The sequence below is a fragment of the Zonotrichia albicollis genome, chromosome 1 (genome assembly GCF_047830755.1).
Source record: "Zonotrichia albicollis isolate bZonAlb1 chromosome 1, bZonAlb1.hap1, whole genome shotgun sequence".
NCBI classification, from domain to species: domain Eukaryota; kingdom Metazoa; phylum Chordata; class Aves; order Passeriformes; family Passerellidae; genus Zonotrichia; species Zonotrichia albicollis.
The window spans coordinates 144800183-144816206 of record NC_133819.1 but is presented as its reverse complement, the minus strand read 5'-3'; positions in this window follow the sequence as shown (position 1 = coordinate 144816206).

The following is a 16024-nucleotide window of genomic DNA, read 5'->3' as shown; positions in this document are numbered from 1 at the left end:
CAGAGACCAAACCTCACATTACACTCACCCCAGAGCAGGAGAAGACAGCCAGGTCTTGCCCTTTCCCACCCAGCAGCACTCCTCACATCAGGTCTACCATCACCTGGAACAAATGGGTCTGTTTGCTAAACCAACAGAAAACAAATGTTTTTTTTCTTGCACGGGGTTAATTTCCACATCACCTCACTGCACCTTCACATGACCTGCAGACTCTGTGAGGGAGGGGCAAGAATATGTGAGTGGGGGCAGAGAGGAAAAAGGAGGCTATATCAGGTTAAATTGAATATAAAACTGCACCCCAAATCCCCAGTGGCACATCTAAATTTATCATGGCAATCATCAGAAGTCCTAATGGGATGCTGAATTACTGAAGAATCCATAAGGCTTTTCAACATAAAAAGAGAAACCTGAATGTTTGAGGAACTTTAGCAAAAAACTTCAGACTCTATATCACATCAGAATATTCTACAGTAAAATTAGTGTTTAGTGGTTTATTTTAATATAATGAAAATAATTTCATTTCAAGCATAATAATCAACATGCAGTATATTTATAATTAAAGACTGAAATGGTATTTAAATGGGGAGTAAGGGTGTATAGAAGAAATATTACTTATAAGTTAACTCTATCATTAGGATTTGTTTTTTATCAACCTTTTAATGTTTGATAAGTTTATGATACTGTAATAAAATAAGTACTATTAATACCAGTTACAGGAAATGTACCACATGTTACATAGGGTGCCTATGGGCCTACTTCCTGCAACACACATAATTTGGATGATTTATGGATTTTAAAGAAAACTAAGATTTGTGTTTGAGTTAGAAGAAAATGTTAAAAGAAATTTCTAAATACTTTTACTTGAGATATTGGGTTTTGCTATGTGATAACAAACTGTTAAAATCTCCATGTATGAAGCTTGTAATGAAGAGTAAGGAAGAGGGTTTATCTTGTAACTTGTATTGTGTGCTGTATAAGCAAATAATATTTTTACCATCCTCTGAATATCTTTCATACAATTGTAGAAAGCTGAACCTTACTAAAGGATATGCATTTGAATATCCTAGATTTGTCTCCATATTTGCTAAAAATGTGCAATATAAAGTAGAACTTGAAAAGTACTTTAGTAATATATACAACATTACTGATAACTTTGCCAGAATATGAGTTCCAGTCATCATGTACATTTTCAATAAGTATGTTGATAATGTAAGTTCAGGAAAGAGCTAAGAGGATAATGTGTTTTATCAGCTAGATCAGTCAGAAACAGGGGCTGTAACACACCTAGAGAGTTTGAGCTAATTTTAGAAATTAGTTCATGTATTGATATTGAAAGTTAAGCTGAAACACAAATTTCTGCTTGTGCCTATGCTAGCCCTATTAAAGACAGCTCAAGTATCTCTGCAGATGCCCACACCTGCACTCTAGACTAAGCCAGAGTGACTTTTGAAGGTAAGGTTAGGAAGAGCTCCAAAACATAATCTCAGCTCAACAGTAAACTCTGCAAATATTGAATTCAATGAGACAGTTGCATTAGTGCAAAAGTGAAGATGTGCTTTTCAGAATCACAGCCCACAAGAGGAACTTGAACTATTAAATACTCCAGAAGACCATCAATAACTTGAGAACTAAGCCATTGAGGGTCTGATTGCTTTTATGGCTCTGTGGCCAAAGAACATGCAGTTTGAAGTTCTGAATCTGCCAGAAAGGAGGTTCATTGCCATATTGCCCCAAATGTTTGTGTTGCAAAACATATCCTTTCCCAGACACACACACACAATAATGTGAGACATAAACTCACCATACTTATGCCATTCGTCAGATAGGACCTTGATGTCTGAACCAAACGTTCCTTTACTGAAAACTGAGCCACTTTTGCTAAATCTGATAGAGAAAATATTTATGAAAGGTGTGAGGAGTGCATTTGTTAAGATATGACTGGTGTTAGCAGAGCAGCTCTGACTGACATGAGTAATTAATTAAAAATACACTGAACTGTGTCACACAGGCTGAATAGAGATTTGAGAGGGGAGGTCCAGGTTACGTCCATGTTTCTCCTACCAGCAGATGGTATGGAATCCTGTTGAGGGAAGACCACATCCCCTCCCCTCTAATTTTCACCTTTGTGGATCTGTTGGGAAAAACCCAGAATTGCCATGTAAGGAAAAAAAAAAGCAATTTTCCTTTGGCAATAAACTGATGACAAAGTGCTGGTTCAGCAGAGCAGGAGAAGGAGTAGGGGACCTGGCTGCAGATGCACAGTACTCCCTTCTGGGCTTGCAGTAATAGTTTGACAGTAGAAACCAGTTTCCACATTGACTACTTGTTTCATTTAGCAGAATTATGCATGTTCAAAAGATAAAACTTTTACCAAGGCTTCTAAAAGTTGGGGAAGTCCAGTGAGAATAAAACACTGTCTAGAAACCATGTACTTGTTGGAATAAAGGGTCGGTCCACTGTGTATAAAATGAGGATGAGGTACACTACCATCCGTGTCACAGCTGCATCTGCAGTTCTTAGCAGTTCTATAACCTTTATTGAAGGAGTGGACCAGATGAATGAAAAGATGAAGAAATTTGGCTGGGGGAAATAAGAATTTGGCAGCAATGCTGACATGTACGTGAAGTCTTCACAAGACATCTGTGCTGCTCCTACTAACAGTGGCAATTCTTTGTTACCAGCCCCATGAACACCTTTCTCTTGCCTTAGCCTCACCTTTCCCTCCCCTTCTCTTCCCTAGACAAGAAGCAGTACATGGAATGGCTGGAGACTCTGGGCTTGTTCAGCCTGGAGGAGACTGGGGAAGGACTTCATGGAGCTCCACAACTTCCTCATGAGGGGCAGCAGAGGGGCCACACTGATCTCCTCTCTGGTGACCAGTGACAGGACCCGAGGGAAGGGCTCAAAGTTGTGTCAAGGGAGGTTTAGGTTGGATATTAGGAAAATGTTCTTCACTCAGAGGATGGTTGGGCACTGGAACAGGCTCCCCGGGGATGTGGTCACAGCCCCAAGCCTGACACAGCAAGAAGCACTTGGACAATGAGCTCAGGCCCATGGTGTGAGTCTTGGGGATGGTCCTGTGCAGGGATGGGAGCTGGACTCAATTATCATTTTGGTTCCTTTCCAACTCAGAACATTCTATGATTCTATGATTATATTATTTCTTTGGAGAGAGCAAAAGCACACTTTGAAACCTGTTAACTGTACCTCCGGTAGGAGAAGAGACTCTGCATCCAGTCCAAAAGTCTACATTATAGGGTTTTCTTGGTGTGAATCCCAATAGGCATTTATAGTCTTGCCTGCTTATAGGCATAACTCCCAACAAGTTCTGAGGATTTAGTCCTATGGGCTTTAGCTTTTTGACATGTAAAGCTGAAATTATAACCTTTTTCTTCTTCACTTTACCACTATTATTTATTCCTTAGTGTGATATTATAAATTATGTGCCACCAAGGACTAACTGGGAAGTTTTTAGACATTTATTCTAATGAGTTAAATAGTGCCAGGGTAATTTCCAGACAAGAGAGCTTGATTATCACCACTGTTGATGGTCCCTAGCACAGTCAGGTTCTGTGCCACGTAATATTCCCTGAAAAAATACCAAAGCCCAGTTTAGAATCTTGCATGGACCAAAGACCATTTCCAATAGACATTTTGGATTCAGCCAATCTATCTGGTATGATAAAAAAGATTATTTGTAGGAGATGGGGCAGTTGGGCCCAGTGCCAGATAATGAGTACACTTGGTACAATTTCCTGCCTGAGTGTCTATCCATGAGTGAGAGAAGAACAAAGAAATTTGTTAGTAGTTCTAAGACCATATTTATCACTGTCATAGGCAGACACAGAAATAAATGCACAAGATGCTGCTATCCTTAAGCATCCTGATGCCATATCTCTGTGACTATGTTTGCACTAAGTGAGAAGAGGCCAGGACCTGCCCCTGGATGGGGTGGCTGATGCCCAGACAGCTGGACTGCCCCTTCCCTCCCAGACCAGTGTCCCAGGTGTTGAGCCATCAGCCCAGAGTGCCCCAAACATGCCAAAAACCACCCAGGGGATCGTGGGAGTGAGCTTTGTTCCATGATCTGACTCTTCATGTTAGCTGCTGCTAAGTAGCTCTGTGTTCCGAGGCACTTTGCAAATGCAGACATTGCAGCAGGGTGAACACTTTTACTGAACACCTGTAACACACTATTCCACATTCCATATTTTCTCTACCTTTAAGACATACATCAGTTCAGTGAGGTGCCATGAGGTCCTCACCTCTTCACCTCATTATGAAGCTCCCCAGCCAGTGAATGATGCAGGTGGAAAGAGTTCAGGGCTCCACAAGAAAAATCTCTTGTGGGAAGAAGGAGGCAGAGGTCCCCAGCCACAGACTGCGTTTTTGTTGATTCAGCAGTAAGAAAACTCTTTCTGTCCTCATTCAAGAGATGCAGATTTTTTTTTTAACATGTTTAAGTGTAGAGCTGGAAAATAGGTCAGGTAGAACAAGTGTGACAAGACAGGCCACTCACGGGGAGGTAGAAAGTTCAGCTATTATAAGTACAGTTGTGACAAGTTTAGATTTGGCATTTGCTGATCAGGATCTCTCAAACCTCTAATAACTTCAACCTTCTCCTGAAAGGATGGTGTGCTTCTATTTGTCCTTAAAACATTTTGTGAAGTTAATGGTAGAAAGTAAAGGATTTATTTCAGGGGCTGAATATTCCATTAAATAAGCAATTCTAAGGTACTTATAACAGCATAATATGGTAGTTTCAGAAATTACATTTAACATTACAGACTCAGTTTTAGGGCTCTTCATTCTTAACTACAGTGTGTTAATGAGAAAGATCTGATTAACAATAAAGCTAACAACTGTGTGTGATGATCCATGCCTATTAAGACTTATTAACATAATGTAATGGAACATTTTAAAATCATAACATTATTTATTATGTACAAACTTCTTAAACTTAATTTGGTACAGAATTGAGCAATACTAGTTTTGGTTATTTTATTTATAAAACAGTCCTCAGCTTTTAGAGAGATGTCAAAAATAATTAGAGTTAAGTCCATACTTTTAAATGTCTCCTTAATATTCATACCAGTAAAGCCGTAAATCTTGTATAATCTATATATCTACAAAAGCCAATTAAAACTGCAACTTTCAACCACAGCAGTTACAAGCCTGATCACTTACAAACTAATAGATGGTAACATAGAATTCATGTATTTCTGCAATCCTTGCATCAGACCCCACCACACATCCACAGAGCCACACTCATCCAGCTCAACTCATGCTCATCCCATAGATGACCTTCAACAAGACAGACCTGGTGTGATATTGCCATTGCATTACAGAAGTTTGGCACATATTTGTCACCAAGTCTGACAAAAGGAACAGGACACTAACACAGGATTTTGAAGATTTCAGTTCTAGTACCTCCTGTGTCTTGTGAATCATAGACCATTGATGTTTAAGGATCCCAGAAGGATTATTTCTCCTTTTCCTGCTGTGATGCTCCAGGGTGCTCAGGTACACCAGTGATGAGGGTTGCAAAGCACCCTCAGTGCTATAGTATTTTTCATTGTCAGCACCCCAAGTCCCCGTTCAACATTCGTACACTTAAGATTTATCCTAATGTTAACAAAGGTGTTCACCTTGAAAGGTGGAGAGGGATTTTTACAAGGGTACGTAGTGATAGGACAAAGGGGAATGGCTTTGAACTGCAAAAAAGATTAATTCAGATTACATGTTAGGAAGAAATTCTTTACCATGAGTGTTCCAGACACTGGAAGAGGTTACCTGGAGACAAGGTGGATGCTCCATCCCTGGAAGTGTTCAGGGCAGATTGGATGGGGCTCTGAGGAACCTGCTGTAGTATAAGGTGTCCTTGCCCATTGCAGAGTGGGTGGAACCAGATTATTTAATGTCCTTTCCAAACCAAACTATTCCATAATTCCATGATCTAAGAGGTTTGGGTGGCCTCAAAGTAATCTGAGAATTCATTCCAAATGCAGCAATTTGCATGCTTTATGTACTAAAGTCTACTAACTCCTGGCAAGAATTTTTTTCCTTTTTCCCAAGAGGAAGATGCCAAAAACCTGCCTGTTTAAAGAAGAGCCACCCCACGTGCTCTGAGATTTTCATCACAAACTTGTGGATGGCCTGCAAGTGCCCCCATACTATAGAAAACCCTACTCCAGCCTAGAATAGAATAATAGAATCATCAAGATTGGAAGAGACCTTTAAGATCATCCAGTCCAACCATCAGAGCAGCACCAGTATAATCCCTAAACCACTGAACCACACTGCCCAACTCCAGATTCAGACACATCTTAAACACCTCCAGAAGTGGTGACTCCACCACATCTCTGAGCAAACTGTTCCAATGCCTGACCGTCCTTGGAGTGAAAAAAACATCTATTATGTAACCTGAATCTCCCCTGCCTCAGCCAAAGGCCATTTCCTCTGGTTCTCTCACTTTTGTATGGCCAAAAGACTGACCCCTACCTCACCACACCCTCCTGTCAGGTGGTTTTGGAGAGCAGTGAGGTTCCCCTGAGCCTGCTCTTCCCAAGACCAAGCAAACCCATCTGCCTCTGCCACTCCTCATAAGAAATGTTCTCTAGTCCTCTCATGAGCCTTTTTGCTCTTCTCTGGACATACTGCAGCATCTCAATGTCCTTTTTAAAGTGAGGAGCCCAGAGCCCTAACCCTAACCCTAACCGAACCATCAAAATAAACTTTCAATCTCACTTAAACATCTACAGGCATTTTGCTGTGATGCTCAGGGCCTTGAGACTCTCTTGGGAATAAACTTTTGGTACAAATTTCACCATATGTGTGTTGTTTACACAGGAAACAATAGCTATGACAAATAGTGCAGTTAATAAAATTAATAGGGGTTTTTTGATTTACTTGGGCAATGCTTTGCAGGGGTCTGTATCTAGGGAAGTAACAGCAGAGTAAAGTGAGTGTAAAACATTTGTAGAAAGGCTACATTTTGCACTTCAAAATCACTCTGCTGCACTTGGTATTCTTCACATTTTTAGTGTTTATTAATAATAAATTAATATTTAAATTCTTCAAGATAAAAATTGAGTATTCTGAGTTGCAAGGAAAATTTGATGCATCTCCTACAGACATGAAAAATTTTGTGAGATACTGTAGCATTTAGTGGTCCCTGGCTTTTCAATGCTTCATCTCACATGCATCAGACTGTGAAAATGCTGGGGGATTTTAAGGGTGACAGGAGATGAGGGGATTCTGGTTTTGTTTCGACCTCTTCTTTTGAGGTGGAGATTTGTTAATTCTTATTTTGCATATAATTTCTTAGGTATTTTTAAGCACAAAATAAGGAAACAAGAAAATCTAGTCCAGTGTCTAAGTTTTACCTGTTCTCACACTTTTTAAAATCTTTATTCCATACAGACCCTGTGGGTAAGTTTCTCCCTGTGGATCTCCTCAACTCTTGCCTGGCATCCATCATGCATGGAGAGTTTTACCTTCCCTTACATCTATTTGTACTTTTATTGAACTTTCCCAGAGTGTGATTCCTCTTTGAGGTGACCAGCACACCCGTAGGTTGTGCACAGAAGTCGCTGTGTGTGTATTGCAGGCTCAGCAGAGCTCTCATGTGAAACCCTGGTAAAGCCCACATGGTATCAGTGTGCACCACACCATAATCCAGTGGGCCATCACATGCACAAGCACATATTTATCCATTAATGCGTGCATTTAAGGACTGTGCAGTATCTGGTCCTTAACCAACAAAATGGAAATGCCGCTTCTTTCTGCACACCATCTCTTAGTGGCCATTCAGTCACCCATCATTTCCTGAGGGAGCAGTTGTCAAATGGGCCATGTTTGGACCAGAGGGAAATCAAGGCAAAGGGAAGGTCCATAACAAGACCTCAGAGATGTCAGGGTTAACACCCTGTCTAACACCATTTGGTGTCTAATGGTTGCAGTGATTTTTAATAAGCCCGCCATTCTTCACCATATCCACAGCACGAGATAAAAAAACAGTGCAGAGACACCTTAAAGGATGCAGATACCACATAGCATTTACTGGGGTGTAGAAAAATTCCGTTCCCAAGACATTTTAGGCTTTGTACGGAAGATTTGCAACCAGATTCAGAAACATTAAGGCATTGACGTTTAACCCATTCCTCGGTTACTGAGGCTGTCACAGATTTGTGCCACACCAAGTGGATATGCTGGCTCAATCTTTACACATTCCTTTCTCACCCCAGGGCAAATGCATCCAGAGCCATATGATTGCAGCTTTCCAAAGTTAGTGTACTACTGTGGAACGTGAACAGTTTTGATGTGCACTGGAACCTGGCTCAGGATGAGGAGACCTCACAGGATGTGTCAGGTACACTCGGCAGCAGAAGTTTGGAAAATTCTGGCTTATAAATACTGGCATTAAGATCAACTTCTGGGCAAGATCATTTCCCATCTCAGGAAGTCTGATGCCTATAGAGGAACATCCTAGATGGCTGCATGCTTATGAACAAAAGTGAGCCCTTCTGAAGGGTCTCTCAATAAGGTCTTCTCCTGGGCAGCATTTTGTATCTCTTCTTTCAAGCAAGGCCGTGGGGTTGTGAGGTTTGTTTGGTTTTTTGGTTGGGTTTTTTGGTTTGGTTGTTGGGATTGGCTCTTTTTTTTTAGATTGGTTGGGTTTTCTGTTTTTTTGCCATTGACAGCATGTGATTTCATTAGATGTGAGTAAAATTGTGAGCTTTGTGTCTTCCTCATGTGAACTCCCCTCGCACTTACTCATTTGCTTCCGAGAAAAAGAACCTGAAAGAGGCTGCTTGAGATTTTTCTTTCTGTCGAACTGAAAGTGAGAGAGAAGCTGAGAATTTCTGAGCACAGCTGTACTTTCCCAATCAATAAGAGCTGATTGAGAGCCCAAAATGCTCTGCACAGAGCTACAGCCCTGCATTTCCTGTCACTGCCCGAGGTGAAACCTTCCATCGCCTGCTGCGATGATTCATTTCCAAAACTTCAGTTAAATTATGACAACGGCAGGTGACCTCTGATTTTCACCCATGTCTTTTCCCCACCCTTGGGTTCTTTTATTGTTTTTCAATTAAAATGTGATTCACTGTGGTGGAATTTTGTCAGAGTCCATCAACCCTGATCCTCTTCCTCTCCAAACCTTGCTCCTAATACATCTGTCACAAATTTTATTTTAAGCCTCAGCATTTGGTACTGTCATTTTGTTGGATGTGTCTGCAGCTCCAAAAACTGAATTCAGAAGGGCTCTGTTGTGCCAGGTACTGTGCAAACATAATGAGAACTGTCCCCAGGAGGTACTTTAAAAAAGTCCTTTCTGTCCTTTAATGATAGCCTTGCACTCTGTTTTCTTCTGTTTGTCTTGCTGGTTCTCTGTATAAAGCAGAAGCCTGGCTGCAAACTTATCTTTTGCTACCATTGCAGCAAACCGAATTGTCTTACTGGAGATGGCAGAGCTGCTCCGTATTTCTGCTTTAGTGTCAGGTGTCAGGACATGCTCCCATCTTTCACTCTTTAAAAATTAGTCATGATAAAATGGCATGATAGGTACAATAGAAAAATCTTTTAAGGTTAGATCCAATAAACCTTCCTTCTTTTTTTGATTCAGTGCAATCCTACCTGTTTTAAGAGACTTTAATTACTAATTAACTATGCTGTTCATTTGCTTCATTATATTCATCCCTGCTTTCTTCTGGGATTTCAGCATCTGTTGGGGAGGAAACCTTGGAAGAAAGCCAACAAAACGTGGCTAGAGGTGTTAGTGATGCTCTTTTCAAGTCAGAACTGGAACCAGGGACACCATTTGATGGTTAGTTACCCCACTGTGTGTCTTGGATCACATCCTGGGAATGTGACACACCATGTGCTCATCAGAGCTTAGAAGTCCTAACAACAAACTGCAGCACATTAAGTAAAATTCAACAGACTAAATGAAAATTATTTTTTCTTTCTTTTAAGCACTACCTTATAAATTTCCCACTCTGATTAAGAGACTACAGAGGAGCCCCCTTAAATTGAGCACCCTTGGGTAAACTCATCCTCATAAGCAAAAGCCTCCTACTTTCTGTATGAAAAATTATCTCCACTTCAAGAGATAATAGGCAACAGCCTGGCCTACAGGCAGCCACATGCTGGTGGTGGAGTTAATTGATGCAAATGGCTCCAGGGTGTTTTGCAGAGGATCTCCAGACGATCTTCACTCTCTTTACCATCCATATTGCAGCACAACTTTCTTAAAGAAATAGGTTACTTTCACAAGACCTTCCCTAAGAAGGACAGTCTAAACAAGGGTGAGAAAGTCATCACCAAACTCTAGTACTCAGAATTTGAGACATGAAGTTAGGTGTCATTATTGTTAGTCTCCTACAAATTTCAGTCAAGCTCTAATAATATGTTTTCCCACATAAAAGTGCAAATTCTCCTGTGTGTCAGAGCTTATGTTTTTGCTTCAGAATTAACTCAGGTGAAACTGTTCTGTCTTTCTCCTTCATAGAGAAACCCCAAATCTGGGGGCGTATTTTTCATTTAGAGCGGGATTACCAATTGATGCTCAGGATCCCTTACAGAGGGCTGGCACTCTCAGTGCTGAAAATGCAGTCACAGCATTTGAATGCTGAGTTCCCCAGTGTTTTCCCACACCTCTCTGTCCCCAGAAAATCACTCCAATTTACATACACTTACCTGGGCGGGGGTATGTCTACACCATCATCTCACTTCCCACAGCACTCCTGTTCTGGATTCACTGATCCTCCATATTGCACAAACATTAATTCATTCTCAGCCTATTTTTGGAAAGTACCAGGTAGGTCCTTTGAAAGAAAAATCAAAGTATTTTGTCTTATCTATTCTGGTCTGGGAATATCTCCCAGCAGGAAATATGGATGAGGATTTACCAGGCTATTGTTCTTCTGCTCTGCAGAATCCTCCAACAACTCCCTACGGGCTTTGCAAACTCAAAAGCTCCAGATTTGCCATGTCATACGTACAAGAACAAAATGTATAATCTCAGCTTCATTCCATGAGCACACCAAGCATCAAGACTGCAGCACAGCTCAGAATTTGAACTGAGGAGGGACCCAAAATGACAGCTATGTCTTAGAGGAGGAAAGACCAGAGGAAGGACATAAGGCAAGTGTAGTAAGGAAAGGACAGAGCTAACCTGCTGTCAAGGAGGCCTGTCAGCCTAGTGGGGTTGTAACCACTAGTGGATGTGTTCAGCAGGGTAGATGTAGCCAGAGAACATCACTCAATGCAGTAAAAATAATTATGGGATATTACTTTGATGGGTTCAGTGGTGCACACAGGTGTATGCAATCCCTTTGTGGAAATAACAAATTCAGGATATGTCCAAGATTTGCTAAATGGAGTCTAGTTCAACCACGTTTCTGTAATAAATACCTTAGTGGGTGATTGATAGTGGTTCTTTCAATGGATTCCCAAACTGGAATCTTGTAAAATAAAAATATGACATATTCCTTAGATGATGATTTTGTGGAGGGAAGATGCTGCTAGTACTGCCTCACAATTCAGAGATCTTTGTAGTACTGTTCTTCAGCTGAGATTTTTTTTCTGGTGCATTATATAGATCGTCAGGTTTGGGACAGCAGAAGCCAGAGAGCTCTCTAACATGGATAACTGCCCCCAGTGTTATTTTGAATGTGGATTTCCTTCTTAATTAGAAGGGATTATATGGATTGTGGGTCCACTAACTTTGCAATTGAAACCTCCTACTGTATTGAAAACACAACCTGTAACTATTGTCAATCCACCTTTTGAGAGATGACCTGCAAGAGTGTGCCATTCCATAACCAGCTTTCATGCCCAGGAGTTCCCCAGCTGGTGCTGAGAACCAGACGCAAGAAGAACCATGAAATTCAAATCTGGGGAAAACATGTTTAGTTTGATGTTGGTCATGATAGAGGGCAAAACTCTGCTGCAACCTAAGGTGAAGAGGTTGCAGTAATTACTCTAGTTTAAGACTGCAGAGTAGTCTTGTGTATATCTTCAGAGGTAAGAAGGAATGGAAAATCCTCTCCTAACCCTAACCCTCCCAGCTGAGGATTGTGTAGGCAAAAGTGGGTACCTTCAATGCAAGACACAGTGGCCACACTATTTCTGAGGACTTTCTGCAGTCTGGATTTTGTCTGTGGACACACTTAAGGGTTAAGGTGAGGAATTTTCTCAGGAACTCACTGTATTTTATGTACTCACTGTCTGCTTTATCTAAACCCCTTATAGCTGCATATTTGCCCTGGATGTCTCAGAAGGACAATTATTTGCATGAGATTTCTTCCAATTTTTACTTCCAGAAAAGTCAGAAATAGTATAAGAATTTCAAGAATGGCCTCTTTACTTCTGCTTTGGGTTCTCTGTAGAAGGAGGAAGTACAAATCTCCTAATATGTTTGATTCAACATCATTTTATTCCAGATCTTTTTGTCAAAGTAGCTTGTTCATGTTTAACTGTGGAGAAGTTACAAAACCCGCAAGAGGACAGCACAGGCATCAGAAATGTTGGGTGGAAGGGCAATAATTCAACTATCCTACCATTATGCAGAGGAAGTGTGATATTGGTGGAAGACTCAGGACTTTCTTATACTCTGGAATCACTACATTGCAATGACATAGATATTTACTGTGTGGTAGGTATTGCTGGAGACAGAAGACAAATGAAAAAATCTCTTCTTAAGTCTGCTCAGAGTCCTGTTCAATGGCAGAATGTTGATCCATGTGATCAACTTGTTTAAGTAAAAGTTCTCCCAGCCCATTTCAAGCCATGTGGAGCAAATATCACTGCAGTTGGCAGCTCTGTACCTCCAGTGTGCCTGACCCACCAGCGTGGCCCCTGACTGAGCACACACCAGAGGGGCCAGGAGCTTTGCTTAGGACAAAGAACCATTTACAGCTGCTTTCCTTAGCAGTGTATCTCTGCTTTCTGATGTCAGTGCCATTTTTTCCCCTTTCTTTCCTTTCACCAGAAAAGCCGTTACATCTGCATCGGGGACAGCATTACGGGAATGTAACTTGTTAGTGCCAGAGGTATTGTAACACATTGTCTGCACTGCAAATAGGATGTCAGATAAGGATTCCTCACATCTGGGGTGGGCTGCATATCTCCTTCACACTGGCAGAGCAAGCAAACAGCTTTGCTAAATGACAGTTTTTGGATCCAACAAACCGTTGGCTCTGTCCCTTTTCACATGCTGTAAATATCCATACCAGAAAGCCCACAACTAACCCATACTGAATCCTTGGCAGATAAAAATCAAAGGAGAGATACTGAAGTCTGATGTCTTCATCCAAAGCTGACTGAAGTCAATCTTCTAAAAGATTTGGCATTTAAAGCAATCCCTAAATAACCCTTTCATCCTGGGGATGTTAGCTGGGGCAGAAATCTCCCCAAAGAAAGTTTGAGGAGCAAAAGCATGACACTATATGAAATTGATGTTGCCTTTCTCAGATTGCGCCCACAGAATCTGCAAGACAAGCTGAAACCTACATATCTATTGTCAGCCACATAAATCCAGGCTTATTATAAAATAAATAAATAAAATTAAAAGCCTCCCTAGTTAAACTTCCCCTTTCAAATTCTCACTGGCAACAGAAAAGTCATTACCAATCTCGCACTGATGGGAGCACTGCAGATCATTTCTAACATGAGTTACTGGCCACTTTCAATGGCTTGTGCAATCAGTGGGTTTTCTAATTGCTTTGGGGATTAATAACACAATAGGAGGCCATTTCACATTGGTTGACAATTATCCAACTGTATAAAGAACAGGTGATAAATTAATAAATTATAATCAGCCAGTTATTAAAGCTTAATGGCAGATGGCTATAACAAGAATAAAGAGAGACTGAGCCTCACAAAATGGTATTTTGATAGTATTTTTCAATGCATTTTTAATGAGAGGCATATAAAATGCATAAAACTTATAAATCATTTATAGAAGAACAAACTATGGAGTTGAATGGTCCAGTTATAATGCTATCATTATATTATTAATATCACAAGATCACACAGCATCCAACAAATCTGACTGGCAGCCTATTCTGTCGGGTGCTGCACAGACAGGGAGGGCTGCCCCAGTGCTGGGGAGCTGCACAGCCACAGCTGGCGCTGGGGGGCTGCCAATGGCACGGGCAGGTCCCAGGACTAAAGCTCACTCTCCAGCACAAGTTCTGCACTTCAGTCCTTTGTGGCTGTGGAACCCAGTCTAGGGCTCTGGAATGTTAATCCAGACGTGTGTGTATTTTTAAGGCATTTTGGTGTGCAAAGAGCACTGTGCTGTGAGACCAGGAAACATCCTGCATGCAGGTGGGGGAATGAATGTGCAAGACTTTGCCTGTTTGTTTGCAGGGATATGACATTTCACACCACAAATGACTGTGCATGTAAGTATTTCTTGAATGCTTTTTTTTTGGTGTGTTATTCTCAAAATACAGACAATCAAATCAGTCTAGGACATCCTTGTTTTCCTGTCTCCTTTTGCTTCCTCTGGGGTACTGAATAGCCTATTGTTTGTATTCTATAATCCCTGTATACTCTGATGAAATTCTCAACCTTTTTAGATCAGTAGTAAAACACTTATTGAGTACAGTTGAGATATAATTTCAAAACTTGTCATTATGTGCTGGGTTACAGGTCTGCAGAATGCAATTTCATCCCCTGTACTCATACAGCACTCAGCTAAGTAACACCTTGAGGTCCTGGTCCAAATCCTATTAAGAACAGATAATAGTCTCAGAAGCCTGGCTGGTTAGTGACTGGTTCAAATTCACCCCAGTCAATTGGAAATTAGGGTTTTCCCCTTGGAAAATTTGGTGCTAGAAGGACACTGCTTATGGGACATTGATATACATCCGTGCATACAAAAAATTGAAGCTCCTCCACCTCAAAACTCACCTCAAACGAAGTCTTCCTTTATTCCTCCCTGCTGAATGTTAGCCAGTGGTTTAGTAAGATGTATTGAATATTCCAGCTCCCTAGAACCAGATGCATTGCTCACAAAAGAGTCATCATGGATAATATCCTCCCTGTATTAAACCAGGGATCAAGAACTGAATAACCTCTGGAAAACAAGTTATGCTTCTTATCCTGAACATAAATGCTTTGCCACTGTGAGACTTTAAAAAATGCCGTTGACAGCTGAGGAGTCAGCCCCAAACATGGTCTGCAAGTGCAACTGACCCTGTCTCTTTGTATGCCATAGCCGCCCTCCCTCCCCTCTCTCACTAACATCGTTGGCTGCTTGTTCCTATCTCCATCCTATACCTGAGGCTCTGTAGAAGGAGGATCTCTTTGGTTTTGGTGCTTATACAGCCCTTAGAGTCATGAGGATTGGCTGGTCCTTGAAAAGGAGCCTTTCCCACAGAACAAATCAGAAAATAGGGACAAATCCTCAGGAAATATCTTGGGAGAATCTTTCTTGCATTGAGTTTGCTGGAACCAGCCTTCAGCTGAATGCAGGAACACCAGTCTGGCACCTTTTCCCAGCAAAGACACTCACACTGTTTTTTCCTCAGCCAAGCAAAAGAAAGAGTGGCTCCTCTGCACACAGACTGGCAGAGGCTTTTGGGGAGTTGCTGACAAGAGAGAGACTCTTACAAGGTCTGAAGGGGCAGGGACAGTCCAGAGGCATGGCCTGGGCCCTGGCTGTGAGCAGACCCTAGGGGGGTGTGGGAAAGGGGTGATGCTCAAGGTACATTTGGCCCTGAGTGATCTCCCTCCAGCAGAGCTTTTTCTCATGCCTGCTGTGTGGTGCTTCCCTCAGGCAGGTACTCATTGCACTCCTGACCTCCACTTCCACATGTCCATCCTGACCCTCCACCTCCACATGCCCTTCCTCTTTCATCAAAGTGGAAATTGATGCGTGCTCAGCTGCATGCTAAATTGAAAAGGAGCCTTATCAACAGAGATATATAGGCAAGAATCTTTCAAAACATTTAAAATTTCATGGTTATTAAAAGCAACACAAGATTTCCCCATTTCCTTCCCTTCTAACACC